This window comes from Pseudopipra pipra, chromosome 7 (genome assembly GCF_036250125.1).
Source record: "Pseudopipra pipra isolate bDixPip1 chromosome 7, bDixPip1.hap1, whole genome shotgun sequence".
Classification (NCBI taxonomy): domain Eukaryota; kingdom Metazoa; phylum Chordata; class Aves; order Passeriformes; family Pipridae; genus Pseudopipra; species Pseudopipra pipra.
In genome coordinates, this window is record NC_087555.1 from 20650926 (window position 1) to 20664887 (window position 13962).

The 13962-nt window shown below is 36.1% G+C and overlaps 1 protein-coding gene across 2 annotated transcripts in view; it reads left to right on the forward strand.

The window, feature by feature from the left end:
- The first annotated feature begins 247 nt into the window (after window positions 1–247).
- The window catches only part of LOC135417207 (sodium channel protein type 1 subunit alpha-like), a 92788-nt gene continuing 79073 nt past the window's right edge, over window positions 248–13962 (forward strand). The window contains exon 1 of one of the 2 annotated variants that reach the window (XM_064660990.1): window positions 248–544. The gene's annotated coding sequence lies outside the window, so the exon portion shown is untranslated. The remainder of the gene's footprint in view (window positions 545–13962) is intronic. The other variant, XM_064660989.1, reaches the window with a different exon arrangement.

Here is a 13962-nt window from a genome sequence, read left to right on the forward strand (position 1 = left end):
CCATTGCTTTTCTTCTACTCACCACAGTAAGTAAGACATAGACAAACGTATGCAGGAGCAGTCTGTCTCTCCTTCCTTGCTTTGCCTTGCTGTTGCTCTCCTATCAGCTGTGGCTGTGCAGTCCTGCAGACACAGTGTGACAGGAACTCTGCTGCCTGGAGAGCAGGTACAGCTGCAGCTTTGGTGCTTGCTGTCTGCCTCACATTTGTAACACCCTCGCTCCTTCCGGTCATTCATTCCAGGGGAGGAATGACACCAGCATTTCTGAGCTGTTCTTGTGTTTTCTCCCAGAACAGTCAGGGAAAGCAGACTTCGTGATCTCCATGCTAACTACCAGCCTGCTTGCTGCCAGTTCTCCCTACTTCTGCCAGTGATGACATTCAGCTTGCTCCTCCACACAGGATACAGCACTGATTCCTCATTATGTAAGGCAGTCTAGGTCAAGTGTAGGAGAGACACTGCTGGCCTGAGCAAGCTAGTGGATTGCTCCCTCAGCTTCATGGGGTCTGGAAGCTGGATCCTGATCTTTGCTACATCATCTTGGGTGAGTGTTTTTGCATGATTTAAATGGTTACTGTGCTGTTTTTCTATGCAGATAGCTGTCAGCCATGCTGTGAACTGCAGAGATAATTTGCTAGGTGAAACCAGCCCTGTCAGCATGATTGAATTAACAGAGTAGAACTTCTTCTAGGCATCTTAGCTTTAAGACACTTTCTAAATAAATAAATCATAAATTGGGTTTGTTTAACAAACATCTTTTCTAACCATAGTGGGATTAGTGTTAATTTGACTGATTAAGCAGTGAATTAAATCCATTTACTTGAAGATGGTGTGGGAAAACATTATTGGATATTGCTATTAGCTCTGAGAGGTTTACTGCAGTTCTTGGCTGTTGCATTGTTTTAGTCTTGCAAATTACAAATATGCTTCTATTATTAAACTAAACAAAATAAACAAAAAGGTATTTAATTTTCTTCTAGTCTATGGTTATTTTCTGAAGTAGCCATTAAATTCAGGATGCTATTTGCTATTTACTGCATGAATTTGTGAATCAAATGCTTCTGAGATATGTAAGGTGAATACTGCAGATAAAATTACATTTAGTGACTGCTCTGCAGAATGCCGGAACAGTGCATGTGAGCTAGATTTGTATGAGAGGGTAGCTTTTTTTCATACACCATGTAGAATTCAAAGACATTTTTTGGATTTAAACCCTTCTGCAAATCAGTCTGTGACAAAGTATAGAACAGGTTTGTCCTTAAACGAATTATACATGGTGGGTATTGCCAGGTGCTGGAATGCCTGATTATACTGGAATGCTGCAGAAAAGGCCCTGGAAAGTAGCAGCATAACACCAATACTGCAGTATCATGTAGGGGATTTCAACAAGGCTAGCTTCCTTGCTAAGGAAAATTACTGCCTAATAAATCTGAAAATACTTTTAATGCATCTGCGAGATTAATTGGAACACTTGTCTTTATGTGCAGTACCTTGGACAGCAACTTTTTTGGTCTGTGGTACTATGACTCTCCTTCATGGGAGTCAGCAATTTGTAAAAATTAAATAACACAAATTTAAGATACATTAATAAATTCAAAAACACAGAGAAACTTAAAAAAAAAAGGGGGAGAGAAACTTTGGACAGCATTGTATTTAACAGCTTACTACCATTTAATTTACTTTCATTTAATATTAACTTAAAAATAGTGGTGTTTGTATTGAATTATGTTAATGAGTGTCAAAACAGAAAATTAAAAATGCAAAATTATTTTCTATTTACAATATAGCATTAATAGAATTTTCATGTCCAATAGGTAACTGCTCGCTTTAAGAGTAAGTACCAGGGTCCCTTCCTTAGGTCAAAATAAGATTGGATATTAATATATGTTTATGTATTAATATCAGATTAAAACTAATTTTGATGGAAAGAATGGAAGCCTTTTAAATGTGTTTTTCCACCCCACAGGAAACTAGCTGTTCTTCACATTGTTCTAGAAATAACTGATAGAATTTAATTTCAGCACTTGTTCTGAAGTGAGATGTTTTATCATTTTCTTATAATCTTCGAAAACTCTCTTTCTCTGGAAAAGAACTGCCAAGCAGTCAATTGGCCTTACCTTACCAGTTACTAATTTACTCTTTTTTTTCAAATGACAGTCATATAAACCTGTGCTGTGATTCAGGAGAAATACTAGGCTGGTGCCTTCATTAATTGCATTGTGAAAGTTAGGTTCAAGAAAATGTAACTGATTTTTGGTATCTCGATAACACCTCTGTTGCAATGCAGTACATTACATTGTATAACATTTTATAGATACCTTTTCATGTTTCAAAATACAAAAGTATGTCTTTCAAACAAATAATAGAATAATATAGAACTTAGAACAAAACTGCTAGGTACCATGCATTATTGTAATGATGTACTTCACATTCTTTGTTTCTTGCTGCATGAAGTGTTCTAAAATAGTTATGCTATTATGTATGAGTACACTGTGTTCCATCCCATCTCAAATGTGGGTGCTTGAGGTATTTTCTTACAGACTCAAGGAGTATTAATAACCTATCTATTCAATTAGAAGAAAAAAAATACTGTCTTTAAGTGTATAGTGATTTTCTGGAAGTGTTATTTTTATTTGTTGCATCATGGTTCACAGCAGGGCATGCACAGTACTTCTGAGCACAGCAAGCTGCAGATACTACAGTAGGATAGAAAGTGTTAGAAAATGGTGTTTCCTATGTGTATTTATATATCCTATATTCTGGTGTATCACTTTGGGTCTGAGAAATTGAATCTGAGCAGTAAAGTATGTTTTGAACCCACTACAATGTAGAATGACCCTTAATGGTCAGTGCCTCCTCCTGCTATTTTTCTGTGATTTAGTGCAATTGTCCAATCCACTACATCATTAGCTTGCTTTCAATGTTCTGTATATTTCCTCAAATCACAGTATGCAGCTTGAGTTTCTGACAAACTTTTCACTTTTCCTCACAGCACTAGAGTTTTCTGTACTGCAAGGGGGTTACTTTGTTCCCTTCATAGTTATGGAAATGACACTAAAACTGAGGAGCGTGGAAGCAATATGAAAGTGTGTGAAATAGGTTATTTTTGAAGAATTTTTCTAGCATAAACAATGCTAGACCAGTTTTTTGTAATCCATAATGTAAAAAGTATAGCAGTATACAGTAGACTGTTATTTTCTATAAAGGTATTTATATCTCAGATTTTATCTGCCTATTTTGAGTAGTTGAGTGATGATAATCATATGCTAAGTTAGTGCTAAATTGGAAGACTACAAAGATCTGTGTTTTAGTTTATCTCATGTAGCATCTGAATGTAAGACTGTAATAGTAAAATTGTCAAGCTTTCCAGGTAGGTTTGGGCTCACAAATGCAGATCTTACCTTGTCCAGAACAGCTAATTTTTATTTGCATCTAGTACACAAAAACATTCGAAATGTGATAAAAATCTATTCCTGTAGAAATGGGCTTTGTCTGTTCTGAAGATATCTGTTTAGAAGCTGGCAGATGGGCTCTGTTCCCTGTGCAGAAAGTTACTATTCTTTTTATTCAGAGGTTTACCTTGCTTTTCCTTGAGACTGGTTGGATGAAGTCTTCTGTTCTGTGTTGCTACAGTTCATCTCATTTTTACAGGTTCTGGTTTTCCATTATTGTGTTTTTCCACCCTTAGCTGCCTGTATAGCACTTCTGTGACTGCAGTACAATTGGTCCACAAGTTTAGAAAGAGAAAATGTCCCCTGGATTATCACGTTTACCTGCTTGTCGATGGAGGAACTTGGTTGGCTCATCCCTTATATATTAGATGAAGTACTCCATTAGCTGTTTTCCACACCCACTGTAATTCATAAAATTCATTCCTAGAACACTAGAAAGAGATACTGTAAAGAATCAAGGGAGATAAATAAAATATATCTCAGACACTACCATTAAATATATATATATTTATTGCTGTTGACACTTTAATAATTGTGTATGTAGAACATACTATTCTGCATTGTTGCTTATGTGGTTTACTGCCGCATATGAACATCTCAGCTTCTAAAGTCAATTTTAAAGGTTTCTCTAGATTGTACACAACTTTCTTTGCACCAAAAATGCTGAAACAGGACAATGACAAAAAGGACTACATTCTCTTTTTTCTCCAGTTGCAGTTCATTATAGGTTCCATTCAGAAAGGGAATTGTGCTGCAGAGGGTCACCAGAGAAGAACTTCCAGATGAATCCTTTCATGTGCTTTAGAAAAACAGTATCTCACAATGCCTGGTGATCACTAAGGCTCTTGAGCAAAAAACTTAGTGGGATGTTCTTCACCAGTGCTCTTAAACATTTACACAGTATTCCTGAGGTAGAGCCAAGAGTAGGACTGGTCAAAATTTATATGAGTGCAAGTGAACCACCAATCTCCATTAATGCAAAGTTACCAGGTCTGCAGAATCTGAAATCTGCAAGATTGCAAGCTCATGGCTGCAATGGAAAGTTTGCCTGGCAACTGTGTCCTTGCTCTGCAGGGCATAGAGGGGTTCTCCTTTGGGCCTGTTGGATGGTTGCTTCAGCCCTTGCCCATTAAGAGGATTTATGCTTGGGCACTCAGGGAGGGAGTTGTCACCACACTTGCAGGAAGAAGTGCTCAAAAATTTCCAAACTAAATGCAATTTAATTTGCCAACTAAATGCTGTTTATTTAGAGACAATAAAAAAAGCAAGTTGGATTTTGGGGAGGGGAGGGAGATGACTCATTAAACAGTGTTTTATTTACTAACTTTCCCTGTATCTTAGAATTGGAGAAATTGTGATTGAGAAACCTTTTTTGTTTTATTCAGCTGTGGTGCAATGTATAAGTTTAAAATATTAAATATATAAGAACTCATGAGATATAGCTCTTTAGCAGTTGGAAAGAAGTTGCTGTTGTGTTAATGAAGTCTTCTCTCTGAAAACCCCCCATATGAGATGACAGTCCGGTTCAAGAAGCCACAAGAGGAGCTTGTTAAGATAACCAGAGACCCTATCCATTTTCTTGACAATATAAGCTGCTGGAGTGAATTTGAGCACCTGGTTATACCACTATGACCAGTGAAATCTGAGACATGAGAAATGCTGCTCAAAAAAAAAAAAGCTTTTGTATTCTGTTTATTATACTTGGAGATTTCTCAAAGTCAGTGGCCATATTAAGCATCCTATGCTGAACCTCTACTGATGCTTATCTTAGTTCATTCGTGCCTGGTTTACTGTTTAATTTTGTGTTCTTTGTTTCATTTCAAAGTGCAGTGTTTTAAAGGAGCTATGGCTGTAACATGTCACACATGCCCAGATTATAGCAGACTGGAGGAACTCATATTAAAACTTCAAGCTGAGAAGCAAGTATTCTACCTTTTATCTGAGTCTGTGTTTATAAACACCAGAAAATGCAGCATTTCCAGAAACATCCTCCATTAACAGACAAATTTCTGTGAATGATCAATTGGCATCAACCATTGTATCTGAACATCCGTTTAGTATTTAAAGTTTTTAGGATGATTCTGAGTCAGGTGTGTTACTAGTGCTACAAGATAATTTCTCACCTGCAAATGCTCTTCATGACCCCAAAGAATTTTGCGAATATATGGAAAAAGGACAAATCATCCTTTAGAATTATTCCTAAGAAAGCATGAAACAGTTGAAGAGTGTGTTACCAGCTGATAATAACAAGGTAATGGTTTAAAGAAAGCTCTTTCTACCTGAAGGTCATAGACTTGAACTGCATTGGGCTAATGGGGACCTGTCTGAGCAGCCTACCAGTAGTGCCATCAGAAAAGCTAAATTCAAAACTGGTGATCATGACAGCAGTGAAAGGTGAAAGCATGGAAAGCCGTTCTAAATCAGACCTCAGGTGTATTCAAAGGAGACAGGTTGCATGATTGTGTCCAGTTTGGTCTTGCCCTTTGTATGTCAGCATTTGAGTACAAGTATTATGGTATATTTTATTATGGTTTATACTATTATGGTGTGTTTTAACTAAATATTTAGTGTCATAAGCTTACTTGCTGTGTCCTTTTAATCACTGCAATATTTGAAGAGAAAATATTTAAAATTTTGTGAGATTAGATTTCATTGTTAGAACAATTGTTCATAGCATTCTGTATTGATAAATGCATGAATATTAGGTGTTATACCGAGAGATTCTAAGTGCTTCTTGTGAAGGGACAAGCATGTCAGGTCACCACTGGGAGGTGGAGAAATTCACATTCACATAGTTTGGATTCAAGGAAAATTTAAGCAGTCAAAATCTCATGATGTAAAAATGTTAGAAAAAATCTGTATCAGAACAAAACTGGAATTGACTCTAAGTCATTAAAGCTGCCTGGGGTCACTGAATCAGAGGCTAATGATAAGTATATTTTATATCATAGATTGTAGCCTTATTGCATGCAGGTATGAATTAGGTTTGTTTTCTTCTATCTTTACATGCAGAAATGCTATTAAGCAATGAAATAAATGCAGTATTACTTTTAACCCTTCCTCTGTGCATCTCTTACCTTCTCAGTCACTGTCCCCTTCCTTCCTTTCTTACCATACTGCACCCACCCCCCTCCAGCATGGTGGACACTGGGGTTTTCAGAAGTGTTTACTCATGGTCATCCCGACTTTTTTGTTTGTGGTTGGTTTGGGGTTTTTTTGCCACAAAACAAAATGAGAAATATATAATGCCATCTGATTTTGCTCAAACTGAGGCTGAGCCAATGCAGATGGAGTTCATTGTGTTAGCAGTTACTGTTACTTAGCAGGCTGAATTTTAAAAAGGAGCATTTTTTTGTCTAGGTTCCAGATTTGGCTGCGCAGCTGCCATCTGAATACAGGGAATGTATAGAGCTGACGTGGCAGTCGTGTACCAGGCGCCGTGATTAGCAGCGCAGTCTGTAATAGATGGACACGTCACGGGACTCGGGCACAGCAACCCTTTTTCTTTTCTTGTGATTGAACCCGTGACTGATGGTGTTGAATCTACCACCAGTACTCAGTGGGGAGGTGTAAAATGAGACAGAGGACAGGTAACATTTAGCTGTGGCGTGCCAGGGGCTGACCTGGAAAGGTGTCTAGTGCTTTTGTAATGGCCGGCACTTACCCAAAGTATTTCCTTTGCACGATTCAGAGACAAGTAATTAACAGAAAAGAAATGAAAATTACTGAAATCTCTAGCTTATTTAACGCTGGATAAAGAAATCTACTTCTCAGTGCAACCCCTGCCCTTTGTTCCTCGCTGAAGGAAAACGAGGTTGCAGATTTTCAGACTCGTTTAAGTCAGAAAATCACCTAAAAACCGATCTTTTACAGCCAGTTCTTTGCTTTTGCCGATAGATGGGGCTGTCCTTTAAGGTGATGGCTTGGTATCTTCCCCCCCCTTTTTTTTTCTTTCTTCACCCTCCTCTCTCTCTCTCTTCACCCTCCTCCCATCCCCCCCCTTTTTTTTTCCTGCAATTTGCTGATTTGTATTAGGTGCCACAGAATGAGCCTTAGAACAGGAAGCCAAGAATGAAACAGAGAGGATACTGCAGAGGTCTTTTTTTTTTCCCCCCTTTCTCGATGAGAATGCAGCACTTCATAAACACTTTGTAATCTTTTGCAACTGAGAATCTGAACAAGTTTATTAGTATTTCAAGCTTTTCATTATGATTATCTCCTGGTGTTTCTTTAATTTTTGTTTTCTTCATGATGCTTTTGAAATTCCCATTTTATCAGGTAAACCAGCAGGATGTGAAATCCTAGACCTTAGTGCATTGATGTGAGCTGTTGACATGGATGCCCCCCCCTTTTTTTTCTTTTCTAAAAAATTTCTGAATGCTTCCTTTATAGTTCTTGTTAAGCATATAATTAAGGAGAAAATAAAATTTTGGTGTTTTTTAAAATTTTTCAAAAGCTACAGTCAGTTCTTTTTGGCATCACAGCATTTTGTTACATTTGTAGGATTTCAGCAGCCTTGTATTTTGGGGTGTTTGCCAGTTTGTTGGGGGGTGATTTTGTTTGAATTATTATTAAATATTTTACCTGAACTGTTTAGAAGGTAAAAGGGTCATGTTATTCCTTCACATGGAAAACACATTAAGGGCTAAAGCAAACATTCCAGGAGTGTACAGTTTTCCTTCCTGTAGAGAAGCTCTGCTTTAAGGCTAAATGCTTCACAGGAATGTTTTACCAAAGGAAGAAAGGCATCCCTCTCCTTTATCTCACTTGCCCTCTGACCTTAGTCTTTCTGATCAGGTACATTGCTAGAAGCTCTTATTTTCATTTACATACCGACCAGAACTGGTTGTAATGCTGTAGATATAACTCGGTTCATAATCTGAACCGTTTTGCTTTTTCAAACAGCACAAGAAATTTGCCAGGTGGACATCAACCTATTTCAGCGTCTTTTCTAAAATGGATTTCTCTGCTGCTTGTCTGAGGTATGTGCTTAAAAGCATCCCACTGAAATAATTTACCTGGGATTGGGCTGTTTGTTCAAGCCACCTATGTTTCATCTTCACTTTGAAAAAGGTGTTGTTACTCATTCAGCAATATTTGAAAATGGATTGGTGTTTTCTATTCCTATTGAAAACCTGTTCAATTGTACTTTTATTGGCTGATGTTAGTGTTGCATGCTTGAAGTGCACCTACTTTTCTATTGTGTTTTTCAGGCTTGACCGAGGTGTTAATATAAAGTATAAAGGAAAAAAGACTGTTCTAAAAATGAATCTGAGATCTAAAGTGAAACAATAACAGGATGATTGCTGTCAAGACTGACACCCTGATAGTTTATTCTGTTGAGCCTGGTTTGTGTGATCTTGAATATTTGCTGAAGTATTTAGGCACAGGAAAGGAAGTTAGAGACAAGCAGCCTCAAACTGATTGTCCTCAGTTTGCCAGAAAGTTTTCATTATTTTAAGGGAAGTATCAAGAGCGAGAAGGGGGGGAGCAACACAGGAAATTAAGGGAATTAAGAGCTTGCATAAAGCATAGTCTAATCAGTACAATTCTAGTGAGATTCTAGGAAAACAACAACAATTTGTATATCATCTTGTACCAGAAATAATAGTCTGGCTATGATGACTTACAGGAAGATTATATAGATAAATGTATATCATGAAATCATGTGTCCTGTCAGCTGTTTGAAACAATACTTTATATTGGGGCAAGGGTAGTTTATTATCAATCACTGAAATCTATGTTAAAATTATTATTATATTAGAACCTAAACTTGCTTTGAAGTTTCAGAAATTGTGAATGTCAACAACTGAGATAACTGGGAAGCTAAAATTAATTACATATTATTTCATTCTTAAAATGAAGGTGGCCTTGAGCTAGAAAATCTTCAGGATGTCTGTGAATATGACTCTTCAATGCACTACCCCAATGCCAAACAGTTTAAAGGACAGCTGGTTGTTGACATAAAGGATGGCATCACTGCTGTTATCCATATTACACTACATCCTTCCAACATGTGAATTCTACTGTTAGAGTTTTGTACATTAATGAGAGAACCCAAAATATTTGAGAGACAAACCCACAAAGCTTAGCACTGAATTTTATCCCTCAAATTATATTTTATAAATCCTTCTCTCTGATTTTTGGCTACCTGAAACTGAAGAACTAAGAACGAAGTTCTCCTGCTTTTGGTTATGAGAAATATTCCGGTAGTAATCAGGAGAAGTGGGTAATTCTTTGCAATTTTTTTTTTTTTTTAAGGGGCAGAAAGCTTGAGCTTATTTGTGTGTGTGCATTTAGAACTGTGATACTCTTCTGGATAAATGTCTTTCCTTTCATCTTATTAAGTTCCTGAACTCCAGTGCCAGCTCACCTGTGGAAAAACTTATTGGCTCTTTTGGGCTAAATATCATTAAGAGAATTGATGATTGTTTTCCAGTAACAGGAACATATTCTACCTTCTTTTTCTCCGTTGATAACGGTTGATATATGTAGGAGGCAGTGGGATTCCACAAGCCAAAATGACTACAGCAGAAGACAAACCAAATTAAAAATTGAACAATAGATATTCCCACTTGTAAACTGAGACAACCAATGTTATGGCGACAGTTTGACATACTAGACAAGGAATACCATGAGGCTTTTTTTAGCATAATATTTTAGAGCACTTAAGAGATCACATTGCTCCAGGAGAAAATAAGTCATGAAGCTGAAATATTCTAAAATGTGAAAAAAGCAACCTTTGAGTAAATTTTAACAATTAAAACCTATGACCGATGTTTCTGACTGAATGTAATTTTGTAGGGAGGTGGGGAATATCATGCAAGGTCTCCATATTTTTTTCCCAAATCTCAGTAGTTCTGGTACATGTTACTTCAATTTTTCTAGTTGTAGGTTTATGCTTTGTAGATTCTTATCCATAAAAACATATAGAAGTTGGATGGAAACAACTGAAAGTTTGGTATGGAGTGACGTAATTAGTTAAATGACAAATGTGAACTTCAAAATCACCTCCCTTTTCATACTAGGGTTAGTCCAACTTCTGTAAAATGTACTGATTTCTTTTTATTCAATATTAGTAATATTCATTGAAAGAATCACTGTGATGTCTTACTGAATACACGGGTGTTCAGTGTTTTTAAGCTTGCTGTCTTTTATTTATTATTGTGTCATCATTTCTGTCTCTTCTGTTTCCATCAGTGTGTGTGGTTCCAGGTCCCTTTTCATGCTCTTATGAAATGCTATTTAGCTTTGGCAAGAATAATTGATTTAAAAAAAAATCAATTGTTAAAAATTAGATTGTTAAAAAAATTGTTAAAAAAATTCTGGGTAGCAACCTTCTTGCCATGTTAAATATCACTTGAAAATCCACCATTCTAATTCAGCCACCATGCTATTTATTGTACTCGTTTATCAGCCTCAGAAACTCTCTCTCTTCTTCTTGTTTCTGCCAGGAAATTCTCCTTACATTGCATTTTCAGAAGGCAAGTATCCAGTGGATCTCTAACCTTCCAGTGCTCTATTTTAAAGTGTTTCCATCCTTCTTTTTATTAATTTCCTCTTTTTTCACAAGGGAAAAAAAGGACATAACCTAGTTTTGGTGTGAGAAACATCCAGCTCAGTTCAAGCTTTCAAGATCTATCCCATTTCATTCCCTCTATTCTGGTAATCAGTACCTTGTAACCATGCAGACCAATCTTCATCTTTCTCTTACTCCTTAAACAGATCCTTTAATTTGGTTCCAGCACTGGCTTTTTTAAATTACTTCATAATACAGTTCAAAACACTGAAGATCATTCTCCTGGTAAAACAAAACAAAACCCAACTAAAACCCAAATCCTGTCAAGGTCAGAATAAATTTAGAAATAAATGAAGAGTGTGTGACTCAATTAGGCTTTATTTAATAGTGGCATTGATCAAAGATGAAAGCACTAAATAGCAACTACAGTATTGTTTAACTGAAGTAATATGTCTGGAGGAAGCTGTCAAATACTTCGTTATTTAAGTGCATTTTAAGCCAGTAACAAGACTGTGTTCTAGATGTACATGCCTGCAATTCTTCCATCCTCTCATCCCTCCCCATACTCCATTTTCTACTTACTCTTTAATGGTGTTTCATTCAGAGCAAGATCTTTCATTTTCTTTAATTATTTAAAGTGTCTAAACTGTTTAAAATTATTGTTGCATTTGTTTGCTAAGAGGAAATTGTGATGAAGGTATTACTGAATGCAGATGATAGGTGCTCCTGTTAGGAATGTCTCAGCAGGGCTCTTTCAGTAGCTTTGCAGGATTCCTGGAGTAGTTCTACACCTGAAAACAGAAGTGAAGTGACTGGTGGATCATTAGGAGCCGAATACTGTTCTAGATGTCCATCTGGGTGGGATAGGAAGTGAAGGCAGAAGAAATGGGCTCACCCAGATGAGATATGGGGGCAAACATTCTGCTAGAGAGGATAGTGAAGAGCTGCAATAGTGTCAGAGGAATCTGTGAAATTTGTCCTGAAGGTCTGTAGGAAGAGGTTAGATGAAACATCTGTTGGGAAATAGGTATGGCAATCTTGCCTTGGGCAGCGAGATGAACTACGTGGCCTCTGATCTTTTTTTTCCAATCCGATTTTTCTCTGAGTCTACAAAAAGAAGTAGATATCTGTTGTGTAACAGACTTTAAAAAAAAAAAGTGTATAAGAAATTATATAGGGTCCAAAATAGACCTAGTAATAGCTATCTTTATTAGGATTGCCTAAAAGTATATAAACATCCCCTGAAAATATTTATCCTATGATATATACACTTTGCAAGACTTCAAATATATCTAGAAAAACCAGAATATAGATCCTGAGAAGTTACTTAATTTCTTAGTGTTTCTCTTAGATGAAATAGTCTTTACTGGTTAATGATAGCGAGTGTGCGAATAAAAGGGGCAGAAAAAGGTTATTTGGCAAATCTGACCAAATTTGCTTATTGTCAGGAGAATACTATACATTTAATTAAAAAGATTTTTAAGTTGATAGTTTTTCTTCTAGAGAACTAGGACACTTCAGAATCTGATTAAAGTGAGTGTACCAGAGCCATTTCAAAGTTTTATTTTCAATGTTTATATTCAGTATTTTTCACAGCTGTAAATCTGATACATTTATTTTCTAAAATGAAACCCTAAATAATGACAAATATACCACCTGGAATGTTCAGTGATGGATAAAGACAGAGAACTATTCAGAGTTCCATACTGGCTACCTTAACAATGCTTAATTGAAAAAAAAGTTATCCAACAATTTAATTTTTTTCCTTAAATATTAACTATGTAATCCAAGTATAATGTAGAAACCTTGCATCTGAGTATTTTTGCCTTCAGTTCAACTTATTTTCTTTTTACTCACACAGGGAGAGATAAATCATAAAGAATGATCCTTTATTATGTTTTCAGGACTTCATATTTTCTCAAAAAAATTTATTGTAAATCAAGTACTGTTAATTAATAAAATGTTTTATCTGAAACAAAAATTTTCACTTCAAGGAAAATAATACATATATTACAATATAATTTTTTCTTACTCATTTTGGCTCAATCTAAAACTGAGACTGGCATTAAGATACCCTGTGTCTGCAGAGGATCTTGTCTTTACCAACGTGGTGGCTGTTTGCACCCTGTCAACAGGCTATGCCTTCTGCTGTGAGCTAACTCTTGAGTCTTGTTCTCAACCTCTTTGGGAAACTACTAACTAAAACGAGTGAAAATTGCACCAAGATCAGCTCTTTTTAGCAAGAGAGGTGATTTTGTCCCTGGATCCAGAAATATTTCTCTCCACTGATTAATGCATTGGCCTCTTAGCTACAGAGCAAACAAAATAAATATTTTTCATATAAATATAGATAATGAAAAATATTTATAGTTAACCTAGGAAGAAATACTAACACTTTATTGATCAGATTTTTTTTAGAATATGGTTTTAGAATTAGCTAAATAAATCCACAAACTAGTATAACATGTTAATCAACTACATACAAAAGACCCTGAGATTAGCTCAGTTGATTGGAGCATGGTGCTGTCACCAAGGTTGTGGGTTCATATGACTGTATGGGCCATTCACTTAAGAGTTGGACTCAATGATCCTTGTGGGTTTCTTACAACTCAGAATATTCTGTAAAAATATTGCAATTTTTGAAATAAAAATTGCAAATGAAACAGCACAATACTGTTCAAAGTGTCCCTTAGGAACATTTTATAGCTGGAAAAAAATAAATTTGAAATCTATAGCTTCATTGTCTTCCATGAAAGCCAATATTATGGAGGGACACATCTTCAGATAGATTGTTTAACGTTAATGCTAATTAGAAAGTGTTAGTTATAGTGTAGAAGATTGTTATTAAATACTTACAAGAAGTGCAAAACCAATTTAGAAAGTATCTTGCTAAATCAGATGCCAGACTGGACTTAATTCACATAAAAAATTGTTTTATTTCTTTTTAATAATCCTGAATGCTTACATGAAAACCAGTTTACATGAATCATT